Source organism: Micromys minutus (assembly GCF_963924665.1).
Source record: "Micromys minutus genome assembly, chromosome: 11".
Taxonomy (NCBI): domain Eukaryota; kingdom Metazoa; phylum Chordata; class Mammalia; order Rodentia; family Muridae; genus Micromys; species Micromys minutus.
The window spans coordinates 53,802,042-53,815,679 of record NC_137980.1 but is presented as its reverse complement, the minus strand read 5'-3'; the positions used below and the strand labels follow the sequence as shown (position 1 = coordinate 53,815,679).

The 13,638-nt window shown below is 46.6% G+C and overlaps 1 protein-coding gene and 1 pseudogene across 2 annotated transcripts in view; one reads left to right on the top strand and one right to left on the bottom strand.

The window, feature by feature from the left end:
* Window positions 1–1,332, bottom strand: LOC308427228 (tubulin alpha-1B chain-like; annotated as a pseudogene). The gene has a single exon. The product of its transcript is annotated as a tubulin alpha-1B chain-like (transcript).
* A 10,946-nt stretch (window positions 1,333–12,278) lies between these two features.
* KIF3B (kinesin family member 3B) overlaps window positions 12,279–13,638 on the top strand; it is a 38,012-nt gene continuing 36,652 nt past the window's right edge. Inside the window, exon 1 of the mRNA XM_080925297.1 lies at window positions 12,279–12,343. The gene's annotated coding sequence lies outside the window, so the exon portion shown is untranslated. The remainder of the gene's footprint in view (window positions 12,344–13,638) is intronic.

The following is a 13,638-nucleotide window of genomic DNA, read 5'->3' as shown; positions in this document are numbered from 1 at the left end:
CTAGTATTTCTCTCCTTCTTCCTCACCCTCCCCTTCCACAGAATCCACATCAACCTCCTCATAATCCTTCTCTAGGGCAGCCATGTCCTCACGGGCCTCAGAGAACTCCCCCTCCTCCATGCCCTCACCCACATACTAGTGCACAAAGGCATGCTTGGTATACATCAGATCAAACTTGTGATCTAGGCGAGCCCAGGCCTCAGCAATGGCTGTGGTGTTGCTCAGCATGCACACAGCTCTATGGACCGGACCTTGGCCAGGTCACCACTAGGTACCACAGTGGAAGGTTGGTAATTAATGCCAATCTTGAAGCCAGTGGGGCACTGGTCCATAAACTGGATGCTGTGCTTGGTCTTGACATCTTTGGGAGCCACATCACCAAGGTACAGCAAGCCATGTATTTACCATGGTGAGGGTCACATTTCATCGTCTGGTTGAATGGCTCAAAGCAGGCATTGGTGATCTCTGCTACAGAACACTCGCTGCTTATGGTAGGCTTTCTCAGCAGAGATGGCAGGGGTATAAGTAGCCAGAGGGAAGTGGATAGGGTAGGGCACCAGGTTGGTCAGGGATTCTGTCAGATCAACATTCAGGGCCCCATCTAATCTGAGGGAAGCAGTGATGGACGACACAATCTGGCTAATAAGATGGTTAAGGTTAGTGTAGATTGGGTGCTCAATGTCAAGGTTTCTACGACAGATATCATAGATGGCCTCATTGTCTACCATGAAGGCACAATCTGAGTGCTCCAAGGTGGTATGGGTGGTGAGGATGGAATTGTAGGGCTCAACCACAGCAGTGGAAACCTGGGGGCTGGGTAAATGGAGAACTCCAGCTTGGACTTCTTTCCATAATCAACAGAGAGCCGCTCCATCAGCAGGGAGATGAACCCAGAGCCTGTTCCACCACCAAAACTGTGGAAAACCAAGAAGCCCTGGAGACCGGAGCACAGGTCAGCCAGCTTGCGAATCCTGTCCAAGACACAGCCAATGATCTCCTTGCCAATGGTGCAGTGGCCACAGGCATAGTTATTGGCATCATTTTCCTTGCCTGTGATGAGCTGCTCAGGGTGGAAGAGCTGGCAGCAGGTGCCAGTGCAAATTTCACCAATAATGGTGGGTTCCAGGTCTACGAACACTGCCTGGGGCACATGCTTGCCAGCCCCTGCCTTACTGAAGAAGGTGTTGAAGGAGTCGTCTCCTCCCCCAATGGTCTTGTCACTTGGCATCTGGCCATCAGGCTGGATGCCATGCTCCAGGCAGTAGAGCTCCCAGCAGGCACTGCCAGTCTGGACACAGCCTGGCCAACATGGATGGAGATGCACTCACTCATGACAGCTATGGGCCAGAAGGCGGGGGGTGGTGGTGGTGATAGAAGCAGACACTGGGTTCCGGTTACTGTTCCTAAAAACTAAGAGTCGAGGTAAGTAATGTAATGAGGCCCAAGTTAGCTTCTCTCTCTCTCTCTCTCTCTCTCTCTCTCTCTCTCTCTCTCTCTCTCTCTGTGTGTGTGTGTGTGTGATGTACATGTATATGTATGTTTGTATGTAGTCATGTATGCAGCCGTGTGAAGGCCTGGACTTGACTTTGGGTGTTTTCCCCAATCACTTTATACCTTATATATCAATGCAGGGTCTCCCAGCACTGCTATTCCTGTTAGCCTGCTTTTTCTGGTTCTCAGCCCACCTACCCCACACTGGGATTACAGATTTGTTGTCGTGGCAGCTTCTGTGTGAGCTCTGGGATCCAAATGCAGCAAGTGCTTCACCCACTGAGCCTCCTCTGTAGCCTTCCACCTTAATTCTTGAGATTGTTTCTCACGGAACGTGAAGCTTACTGATTAGACTAGACTGGCTGCCCAGCAAACCCTAGGAATCCTCTTGCCATCACCTCGGCCCTGGGATTCCAGACGGACACTGCTGTGCCTGACTTCTTACACAGACACTGAGGATTTGAACTCAGGTTTTAAGTGTTTGCAACAAGCACTTCACTAATTAAGCCGTCTCTCCATACTGTGATTAAAAACCACAAAACAAAACAAAAACAAGAAAACTGCCATAGATCCATATTTAAAAATCCATTTTAAAGTCCAGGTGTGGTGGTGTACACCTTTAAACTTAGCAAAGGCAGGCAGATCTTTCTGAGTTCAAGGCCAGCCTGATATATACCTGATATATATCTCAGAAAAAAAACAAACCAGAGTAGAATGCATTTAAAGTAGTGGTTCTCAATCTGTGAGTCTTGACCCCCTGGGGGTTGAACAACCTTTTTAACAGAGGTCGCCTAAAATCATCAGATAACACAGATATTTATATTACAATTCATAACAGTAACAAAATCAGAGTTATAAAGTAGCAAAGCAATAATTTTATGGTTGGAGGGTCACTACAACATGAGAAACTGTATTACAGGGTCTCAGCACTGGGGAACCTTTAGAACCACTGATTTAAAGGAAAGAGTCAGGTGCATAAACCCCCAAGGCTACTTTTTCTGAGACACAGCAAGGGGTGCCCAGGCACACGCTACCACCCCTGGCTACTGAGCCCCAGACTGAGCTCTTCACCAGTTCTCCTGGAGCTCAAATATCACAGGGAAACTGAGGCAGTTAGAATTGTCTTTTATTTCTTTTCAGCACCTGGAAACATGCCCTTAGACAAGTTTTTAAATAGAGGTTTGTTTGTTTCCCATGCCTAGTCCCCAAAAGAACTTGAGGAAGTTTGCAAGAATCCATACAGTAAACTCTATAAACAGATCAAGAAAGAAAAGCAAAGGGAGAGGAAGGGTTGAGCTAGTAAGTTGAGACCAAAGGGGAAGTTAGTTATTGAAAACCTTTAGCCAAACCTTAGTAAGTATTTGCCAATGCACGTCTGGAAGGGATCACATGGACCGGGGTTTCTTCCCTAACTGGCTTTTTGAAAACTTATTTTTTTATTGTTTGAGAATTTAATACATATGTACAATGTGTTCTGCTCAAATCTACTCCCCATCCTTCCAACTTCTCATCTGCCTCTTTCTCTTCCTCCCTCCAAATGCCATGTAATTTTCTTCACCCACTTAGTCCACTTAGAGCTGCCAGGATGTTTGTGGGTACAGGGACACCCACTAGAGCATGGGGAACAGCCCCAGCAACTGCATTCTGGAAGGAAGCTGACTCCGTGCTTTCCCCATAACCCTCATCTGCCAGTATGGGGGCAGTGGGTGGGAGTTTGTGGGCCTCCCCTCTATTTATGCTAGAACTTAGGCTGGCTTGATCTTGTGAAGGTCTTGTGCGGTTATAGCCCTTGTGAGTTTTTACATAAAACGCTCCTCTTGTATCTGGAAAACTTTGTTTTTCAAGGCTCCTCTGCAGCTGGTGGCGCTTAAAATTCTTTCTGCCCCTGTTCTTCTCTGACTCCTGAACTTTGAGAGGAAAGGGTGTGATGCTGATCTCCAGCTTCGGACTGAGGAGTCCACAGTCTCTCATTCACTGCCTTCTGACCAGGTGTGAGTCTCAGATGAGGGCTGAGAGCTGCACTAATCTGTAGTCATAAAAATAATATGGTCTTCTTTTCATTTATCGAAGTAATATGTTGGATTCTCCCCTAGTGCCTGTGACTTAGCCACCCATAAGCTCTTGTTCCAGTTGATGATAGTATTCATGAGTTCCTTGTATTTCCTCTCTCCCTCCCTCCCTCCCTCCCTCCCTTCCCCCATGTGCCTTGGCCTCTCAAGTGCTAGGATTAAAAGCATATGTCACTACATGTGACCTTGGTGTCCTTTGCTGGCAATAGATCCAATTTGAAAGTGGTTGATTACTCCCATAATGTCAATGCCACTATCACAACAATGAAGACATCTCTCCAAGTTGGTTGTTGTTGTGTCTTACAGGTGGACAGCCTCACAGCTAACTAAAGCTGTTATTTTTCTCCTCGGCAGACTATACAGCATCTTTAGGCACTAAGAAAGCTAGCCAGTAGGAATGAAACCTCCAGGCTATTACCAGCTTGATTTCTTCATGTCCTGTGACACAAATATGTGGTATCTTTAGCAATGACAGGGTTTTACAGTCGAGCTCTGAGTGATAACCAAGAGCACTGGCAATAGCCTATAATGCTTACAAGTGGGATGGAGTAGGGTGGGATGTTTGTCAATGGGATCTCCCTGGTCAACAACTCAAAGTAATCCGCATCTGACAATGGGCCTTTTTGTTCGATGGCCTTTGGCATCTGGGAGCATTATGCCCACTTCCTGGAGTAGGGTAACTTCATCCAAACTCTTTTTTATATGTTGACACACACTTGAATACATATATACACACATATAACTTAGAACACTTTTGAAAAGAATCACTAGTATTCATCCTTCTGGATTCCCTCCTCTGCCCTGTCTTTCTATCCCCTTCCCAACTTAAACCTTTTCCTTTATCTCTTTAAACTGTGAGACCCTAAAGACATAGAAATGGCTGAAGTCAGACTCAGAGACTTTCCAGTCATCCCAAGGCTATGAGATCCCACCTGTGCCTGACAAATAAAAACAATGGCCCAGAGTAATTCTCAGAAAAACCACAGAATATACTGACTGATAGCCACCTGGTCCTCTAGAAAGTCCTAGATAGGGTCCTGACTCATGTATTAATTAGCTCATGCTCTAACCACCCAATTCTGAAAAACAAAACAAGGACAAAAACCCACAGAATTTGTTGGCTGACAGCCACAAGGTCTCAAGGAAAAGACCCATCAGCAGCAGCCTAAACCCCCTCATCCAATAAATCCAAAGGTCACTGTAACTCACCAATGCAAAGTCACCACCCTATGTTGTTGCTGAAATCTACCTGCTGTAAAGAATAAAAGATGTGTGCTTTTTGAGTTCGGGTTTGACTCTCCCTACGAGGATGAGCAACCCCGTGTACATGGAATAATAAACCTCTTGTTATTACAGTGATCTATCATCTAATTGTGTTCTGTGGGTCGCGCTCCTGAGGGTCTTACAACAAAATCACTGGTGTTTTACTCTTCTCATCCCTTAAAAAGGCTCTGAGTTGCTAGGCAAGAACTCTACCATCTGAGCTACGTCTCCAGCTCCCTCTCCTTAGGATTTACAAACGAGCTTTTGAAATCCCTCCCTAACACTTCTTACGAGTAGCTCCTAAGCCTCAGCTTATACAATGTCAGTGACTGGGAGTCAGGACCCAGATTCCAGAGCCCCCAGGGACAACACCACCAACCAATGAGTATACATGGAGGAACTCATGGCTCTAGCTGCATATGTAGCAGAGGATGGCATTGTATGGCATCAATAGGAGAAGCCCTTGGTCCAGTGAAGACTAGATGCCCCAGTGTAGGGGAATGCCAGGGCATTGATCTGGGAGTGGGAGAATCTTCATAGAAGCTGGGGAAGAGGGAAGGGGTGGGAGGGGGAAAGGGGATAACATATGAAATGTAAATACATAAAATATCCAATATAAAAATGAATGAATGAATGAGTGAATGAATAAAAGAAACACAAAATGGCAATATCAAATGCTACTAAGAGACTGGTAGGTGCTGAAAACGAAGGGGGCAGATTCAGTGGGAAAACATCAAAGGAAATAACACATTTCCTCCTTCCAGACATTTGTCACGAGGGGACCTGCCTGCGGCCAATGTGGCTGGGTTTAGGGATTTGGTATTTTTATTTTAAGTGTGTGTGGGGGGTGGGGCGGGGGATACATGTATTCGTGCATATTATTATGTGCAAATGGGTACAAGGTGCCCATGGTAGTCAGAAGGTGGTTTCAGATCCCCTAAAGCTGGAGTTACAAGCAGTTGGGAATTACCTGACAGAGATGCTCTCAGAGTTATATGTGTTCTGAACTGCTGAGCCACACCTTCAGCCTGTGGATTTTCACATTATTTTAGTAACACTTTATATCAGAGTTTGCCTGTACCATATGTGCCTGGTGCCCTCAGAAGTCAGAAGAAGGCACTGGATTCGCTGAAACTGTAGTTATGGATGGTCATTAGTCACCGTGTGTGTGTATGTGTGTGTGTGTGTGTGTGTGTGTGTGTGTGTGTGTGTGTAGCCTGCACATATGTCTGCACAAACTGGTGCCTGCAAAAGAAAGAAAAGGCCAATAAAAAGGACATGTGATCCCAAGGAACTAAGGTTACAGAGACCTGTGAATTGCTATGTGGGCGCTGGATACCTAACCTGGGGCCTCTGGAAGAGTAGCCAATACTCCTATCAATGGGCTCTCTGTCTAGTCCAGGATATTATTTATTTGTCTGTCTTGAAACAGGGTCTCTCTGTTATGGAACTCTGGCTGTCCTGGAGCTCATTTGTAGAACAGGCTGGACTTGAACTCACAGAGATCTATCTGCCTCTACCTCCTGAAAGCTGTGATTAAAGGCATCCCAATTTTGTTTTCTGTTATTTTGAGACAGGACCCCACTATGTAGGCCAGGTTGGCCTTGAACTCACGGTTCTGCCTTAGCTCTTAAGTGCTGGAGTTACACATGCAGGCCACTCTGCTCCACACCATATCCCTTTTCTGACATCTCTATTCACCTCTCCATCACCCAATAGTGAACATGTTTCCTTGCTGAAAACCGATGTCCGGATGTAGCTCAGTTGGCAGAATGCTTACCTAGTTCACATGCGGTCTTGGGTTCAATCTTTGTCACTGCCTGATGCCAGGCACGGTGGCACGTGGTGTTTACACTGCCCTTTGAGAGGTGAGAAGGACGATCAAGAATTCAAAGTCATCTTTGGCTACACACTGAGTTCCTGACTAGCCCAGGCTATATAAGAGACACAGAAAGAAAGAAAAAGTTGGAAGGAGGAAGGAAGAGGCTAGGGAGAAAGGAGGGACTGGGATGGACACGGTTGTGTCTAGATATTTGGGATTCTGTCTTATTATTTTCTCGATATCTAGAAGTAAAAAGGTCCAACTCAAATGGCTTCTCACAACTGCATTTTCCTTACTGTCTGTGCCAGTCTCCCCCTGCCATTGTGGAGGGGAGAGGAGGGGAGGGAAGCATTTCGCTCCTCACCACTCCAATGCCAATATTATGTTTTTTTTAAAAAAAGCTGTAGATGAGAAAGAAACAAAAATGTTTATTCTTTTTCCTGAAGATTTGCTATATAGCCCAAACTGTCACTAGTTACTCTTCTTGTTTCTGTGACTAATTACCTGACAGAGGCAACCTAAGGGGGGAAAACTTTACCCTGGTTCCTTGTTTAAAGGGATACAATATACCCTGGTGGGGAAGGAACAATCACAGGAGCAGGAGGTGGCTTGTCTGCAGAAACAGATGCTGCCACTCCAACTTTCTCCTGTTTAATTCACTCCTGACCCCCAAGAGTCCCCCACTCAGTCAAATCTTTCTGGAAGCACTCTGCTAGACACACCCAGAGGTCAGCTTCTATCATGATTCTGAGAGTCTGGTTGACAAGAAAAATTAGCCAGCATATAGATCTTGAATTTGCAAACCACATGTCTCAGGATTCTGGGAGCAAGATGCAGGGATGTGCCAGCCACACACCTTCTATAATGTACATTTTTGTGTTGATTTTTAGGAGCTGCTTTTTTGATTGTCTGTGAGGGTGGGTGGTGAGAGTATATGAGATGCATGTGCACATATATGTGTCGGGGTGCACATGACTGTGCATGTTCACATGAGGAAGCTGGAGGAGGATACTGGGTAACTTGTATCGTTCTCTGCCTCAGTCCTTTGAAGCAATCCTCCTGTTTCTGCTCCCCACAGCACTGGGATTATAGGCTATCTCAAAACCCTTTCTAGGTTGGTTGGTACATGGGTACTGGGATCCAAATTCAAAGTCATCATAGTTTACACAGTAAAAACTCTTAAATATCCACTGAGCAGTCTTTTCAGGCTCCCATAGTTTATGTTTTTAACATATTTATTATGTATGTGTGCATGTGTGTGGATACACGTGTGCCATGAATGCATGAGGGGGTAAGAAAACTTTTGGGGTTCTGTCCTTCCACCATATAGGTTCTAAGGACAGAACTTGGGTTCTCAGTCTTGGCAGCAAGCATTCTTACCTGACAAACTCACCATGCTGGCCCTAATGTTTGCTTTTTCTTGTTTTCTAGGCAGAGGGTCTTATTATGTCGTGTTGGCTAGTCTTGACTTCACAGAGATCCACCTGCCTCTGCCTCTTGAGTTCTGGCATCAAACCTTCTAATGTATGTTTTTAATAGGTGTCTCCGTGTGCTGCTATTGGCTAGCCACTGTGCTACAGAAGACACACACGTGTAGTGTGCACATATGTACGTACATAGTTTCAGTCCTGGGAACTATGTGTAAACCCTGGTTTGATTTTGTGACTCCTGGCTCTGACGCTGACACTAGTACCCTCACCATCCCCTGTCATTTATGGTGCCCTACATTTGAGTTTCCTGTGTTGTTATCCCTTCAGTGAGTCCTCACAGGAACCCTTCAAGGAAACAAGGGAAATGAGGTCCAGGGGTTAGAGATTTAGCTCAGTGTAGCACTTCCCTGAGAAGCTCAAGGCCGTGGATTACATCCCAGCACTGGGGCGGAGGTTGGGGTGGGAGGGAGAGGAATGAGGTCCAGAGAGGTGGAGGAATATGATCAAGGTCACGTATCCGTTAAGTGCCTGGGAAGGAAGCAATTACCATCCGACCCTTGTCTGGCTTGCTTCAGAAACATCAAAGATGTGGATTTAGAAGCCATTAGCTCCAGCCCCAGTCTTCTGGGCCTCCCTCAGGTCACACAGGCTCATCCACGCTGAACCTGGGCACCTCGCCAAGTGACAGCCATTAAGCCTGTCTCATGTACTTGGCCTCCATCCAAACTTCGAGTCTTATTTCCTCTTGAAAGGGGCTCAGGAATACCACCTCTTTACCATCCAATAAATAATTCCTTATTCCTCCAGTCTTTTTATACACCCCCTTCCAGGCCTCTTCCCCAAACGACATCAAATTTCAAAGAACACTGAGCCCTCTTCCTGGCAGAGCTCCTCACATTGGCAATTGCTGCCACCTTGGGACACCATGGGCCTATGTAATAGGGTTTTTTTTTTTTTTTTTTTTTTTTTTTTTTCTTTTTTTTCATTCCGTGAGTTAGGGACTGGAATCCAGAACCCTGTGCACACTCACTCCGTAGTTCAAGCTAGACTTGAACTCTTAAGATCTCTGCTCCTGCCACCTCCTAAGTGCTGGGATGAGAGATATATAATCATATCTGACTCCACTTTTTGTCTCATCTTTATGACAAACCTGGACAGTGTCAAACATATATTTGCAGGGGGAATAAACTGAATTCTAAAGAGTGATTTGCATTGGGTCACCTGCTAGTGGAAGGAAGGAATAAAATTCAGGCCCCAAATTGTCTATACCTGAAGTCTTTGTTCAATAGTCTGGAACTGTTCTGTGCAGTAGGATAGCCAGCAGCCACAGGTGACAAATCAAACACAAATTAATCAAAACTAAGTAAATATGACTTTGTTCCTCAGTACTCCTGCTGTCATTTTGGAAACAGAGCAGTTACATGTGGTTAGCGGCTGCCATATTGGATGGTGTCAATACAGAGCATTTTTACTACAACCACAGGTCTGCCGGACAGCACTGTTTTAGAATGTCAGAGATAAAAGGAAGCTTGATGCTGTTGCCATGCCATGGGGAATCAGGCCATGCTATTGGTCAACTCTGTAGGAAGTTCATTAGAAGTTCCTTCCTGTAGGCAGGATCACAATAAAGGCCAGAAGCCCTGGCACACACCTTTAATCTCAGCACTCAGGAGACAGATACAGGTTGATTTATGTGAATTTGAGGACAACCAGGTCTACATAGTAAGTTCCATGTATAGTGAGATCCTGTCTGAAAAAAACCATAGTAAAGCCAGCCATAGTGGTCTAGGGTAAAAGCTCCAGTGAGTCTGTTACTCAAGCATGAGGACCCGAGTTCAATCCCTAGTGCCCCGATTAACAGGCCACACTGGGAGAGTTGGCTCAGTGGCTGAGAGCGCTGATTTGATTGCTTTTGCAGAGGACCAAGGTTCAATTCTCAGCACCCAAATGGCAGTTCACAACTGGCTGTGTGCAACTTCGACTCCAGTGAATATCATACTCTCCTTCCCTTTTCTTCCCACCTCAGGAACTAGACACTCAGATGGTGCACATGTAGGCAAACGGTCACAAACATAAAATAATAACATCTAAAAACAATGTAAAAGCTATGTGGTAGCATTTGTAATCCCAGTGCTGGGAGTAGGGAATCCCAATAAAGTGCTTTCTTTTATAAATCGCATTGGTCATGGGGATTTGTCCGAGCAGTAGAAAAACAACAAATACAGAGACTCAGAGGCAGGCGGATCTCTTGAGTTCAAGGCCAGCCTGGGGTACAGATCGAGTTCCAGGACAGCCAGGGCTACCCTGAGAAACGCTGTCTTGGGAAAATGCAAGCAAGCAAACAAACAAACATTACTCATAATAACAAAATACGGGTCTGGGAGGCCCTGGGGTGTGGTACATGGCTGGGATGTCAGAACATAGGCAGGAGGATCAGAAGTCTCAGGTTATTTCTGTTTTCATAGTGAGTTTAAGGACAGCCCAGGATGGAAGCGGACGCAAATAGCAACTGAAAAAACTAATGAGAACGAGAGAATCTCTTGGCAATTATTAGCCCTAGAAAATACCAAAAGAAACGGAAGAGATGAAACATAAACACATATATTGCATGGCGTGCTTCTAAACAACACACAATGTGTTTATTATCACTAATACAGGTGAGAACACACAATGTGTTTATTATCACTAATACAGGCGAGTTTTACTTTCAGTCAGTTTGATAGGTATCTTTTTTATTTTCTTCTCCTTTTAAGATAGGGTTTCTCTATGTAGCCCCAGCTCTTCTAGACCTTACTCTCTGGACCATGCTGGCCTCCAACTCAGAGATTCACCTACTTCTCCTTCCGGAGTGCGTTTTGCTTTGATGGAAGGGTAGCCGGACTCCAAAGATGCTGTGCAGGGAGGTGACTTGATGTGGTTCAGGCTTTCTTTTCTTTTTAAGATTTATTTGTTTATTTATTTATTTTTATATGAGTACACCGCAGCTGTCTCAGACACACACTAGAAGAGGGCATCAGATGCCATTACAGATGGTTGTGAGCCACCATGTGGTTTCTGGGAATTGAACTCAGGACCTCTGGAAGAGTAGTCAGTGCTCTTAACTGCTGAGCCATCCCTCCAGCCCTCAGGTTTTCAAATTGTTATTTAAACCATCTAGTTGAGATGTCCACCATGTCCCCCCAGCCTAGCTAGTTTGTTATCTTATTTTTATTATTATTACATTCAGTGTGTGTGTGTGTGTGTGTGTAAACTGTATGAGTGTTGAAGTCAGAGGACAACCTAAGTTGTTTTTCTTCTGCCCAGTGGTTCCCTAGAATCTACCTCAAGTCGTCAAGTGCCTCTACCTACAAGCCATGAGAGGGTAGCATCTTTTTCCTACAACTGTGTGCATTTATTTTGACACTGGGGGAGGGGACCTTGCTGTGTAGTTTGGAACTTGCTCTGTTCCTAAGAATGATCTTGAACTGCTCATCCTCCTGCCTCCATTTCCCAAGTGCCTGGACTACAGGCATGAGCTGTCACACTCAACCAACGTTTTTTGATTTGATGGTAAGAGTAGTGGGACTCCAAGGATGCCATCCAGGAATGTGCTTCAGGTTTTAAATGATTATTCAGACCATATCACCGGGAATAGATTGCCAGGTCATAAAGTCTATTAACAGAGAACAGAAATTGCAGTCTAGTCTAAAGATGACGGGTGGCATGGCCTTGCTTGTGGCGTTGTCCCTGACGGTGGAGAAATGCAGGAATATATTAATGGCAGACTGTGGGATGCGGTAGCCGAATGGAAGTGAAAGGCAGGGCAGAGGATTTTCCTAAGGATTTGTCTTCATCCCTGGGTAGCCCTAATTGGAAGCCACTCAATATTAATCTGAGACCCAGATCAGACAACTGACCTGAAAGAGTTTTCGCAAGGGGAGGATGAAAAACGCATGGTGCGACCAAGGTACTGTGCTCCGTTTCACAATCGAAGGAACGGAGGCACGCGAGACCAGAGGACGAAGAGTCTCGGTTCCCAGAATGGTCAGAGTGTCAGCGCGCGCTGGGAACCTGGAAATAGCCTCCACACACCGGGTCCGGCCCCTCCGCAGGCTGCTCGCTTCGGAGGCCCAATAAAGTTATTGAAATTGACGCGGTTGCTAAGGAAGTGGGTCGCCGAGCTGGGTTGCTAAGGAAGTGAGCGGCCGCGGTCTCTCCCCATCCGGGGCAGCGGGGAATGGCTGAGCCCGGGGTTCGCCGCCGCCGCCCGCTCTCGGCTGCGGCCGCAGGTGAGTTCGGGATGCGGGGGTCCCCCGCGGGGCGCCCAGCGTTATCCCGGCGTCGTTGCTCTGCGAGCCGCAGCATCCTTTGCCCGGCCTCTGTGTTATCTCTGACCACCCGGCTTCTTCTCGGGCGCGGCCGGCACGACCCCCAAGTCTCGGCCGTCCCTGCTCGCTTCTCACGGCCGCTCCGGGGCCGTAGTCTGGGGTCCTGGCTGGAAAGGCAGCTCAGAAAGCAAGTACCTGAGGTCCGAGCCTCAGGGCGGTGCCTGGCTCGCTGTGTGACCTTGGACAAACCCCTTGCCTTCTCTGGCCGCAGTAGACCTGTCTGTCCATTTGGGTCTGACACTTGCTGAGGAGACATGTACATGAAAGGGCTCCAAGTGGGAAGAGGGTGAACGGCCAGGGTACTCTACTGGGGGACCAAGAGTCCTGTTTGAAGTCTGAGTGCTTGAGTTTGAGGCTGCATAGTGTGGCATTAAGCCTTCTGCTCATCTGTAAATCAGATCATGGGATAATGCCCTTCCGTGGGAAGCAGGGCGTCTGGCGTAGCTTGGGACATGATGCTTTTTATATAAAAAAATTAGCATGTTGATTGCATATAACGGGTTTCATGGTGACGTTTCATTCGTAAGTATATTTTATTCGTGTCCCTCTTCCACTGACCCTTTCCCTTCACGTTCTAGTCCTTTCAAATTCCATGCCCTAGCGCAGCTTACAAGAACTTGGTGAGGGGGTTCTTCGAGGAGCATGGCGTTTTACCCGTGGCTACACTAGAGAAGAAAATGCCTTCTACCCCCTCAGTCACCAATAACTCATATGAGGTGTTAGGTTTGGGGGTGTGGTGGTGGGGGAACACAGCACCTCAGGAATGGGCTGGGTGTTGTGAGACCCTCCCCCTAGCAACCGTTAACTGCCTGTAAATCCTCATGTAGGAGTAGGAGTGGTTCCTTGTGAGCCCCTCCCCCTCCACAAAACACGTGGTTAGTACTTAATGGGATGGAGCCTTCCAAGAGGGGAAAGATGACTAGGGACCAGAAGGACTTGGGTGTGAAGCTTGCCAGTGCATATGGGTATTCCAGACACCCTGGCCATTCCCCACCCACAGCTTTTTACTTTGTAGTCTGCTCAGAGGAGGCAGGTTATTGACCTCTTAAAAGGCATTAGTGGGAAGAAACCCAGAGATAAGATTTTGTAGCTGGCGAGGGGGTAATGGTTTCCTTCGGTACTTGTGCCATGTCTGTCACCCGGTATACTTATAACAAGAATAGGGGTATTTATCTCTTCCGAGAAGTGCCTAGAGC